The following is a 417-nucleotide window of genomic DNA, read 5'->3' as shown; positions in this document are numbered from 1 at the left end:
TCCGGGCTTCCTGTTTCTGGTGAGACGTTTTCAGCGCGCTTCGGTAGTTGGCTCGGTACGGAGTACCAGTAAGTGTTCTGTGTATGCCTTAGCAAGATCTGAGTGCCCAAGCACGTTTGCTATTATCGCTTTGATTATATACTGCAAACGTGTCTTGTGGCCTCTGGTTTCCCTGGAGTGCTCTGTGCTGTTAGCACGAGAAACGTCCGCGACGACCATATGAGGTTAAGAAATTTCATGCTTTTTGAGCTGCGTGTACGCTCCGCCTATTGCCTCCGCTTCCAGTGGCGATGCGTATGGTTCGGTTGACTTTTTTTGTGCCAACTCGTTAAGTCTCCCAGGACTTTTGAATGTTGTAACCACCGCGGTATGGGCCGCATCCTAAAGGCTACGATATGAACATTTCAAACCCAAATA

Source organism: Trypanosoma equiperdum (assembly GCF_001457755.1).
Source record: "Trypanosoma equiperdum strain OVI genome assembly, contig: ctg_48, whole genome shotgun sequence".
Lineage (NCBI taxonomy): Eukaryota > Euglenozoa > Kinetoplastea > Trypanosomatida > Trypanosomatidae > Trypanosoma > Trypanosoma equiperdum.
Note: the sequence above shows the minus strand (reverse complement) of the source record.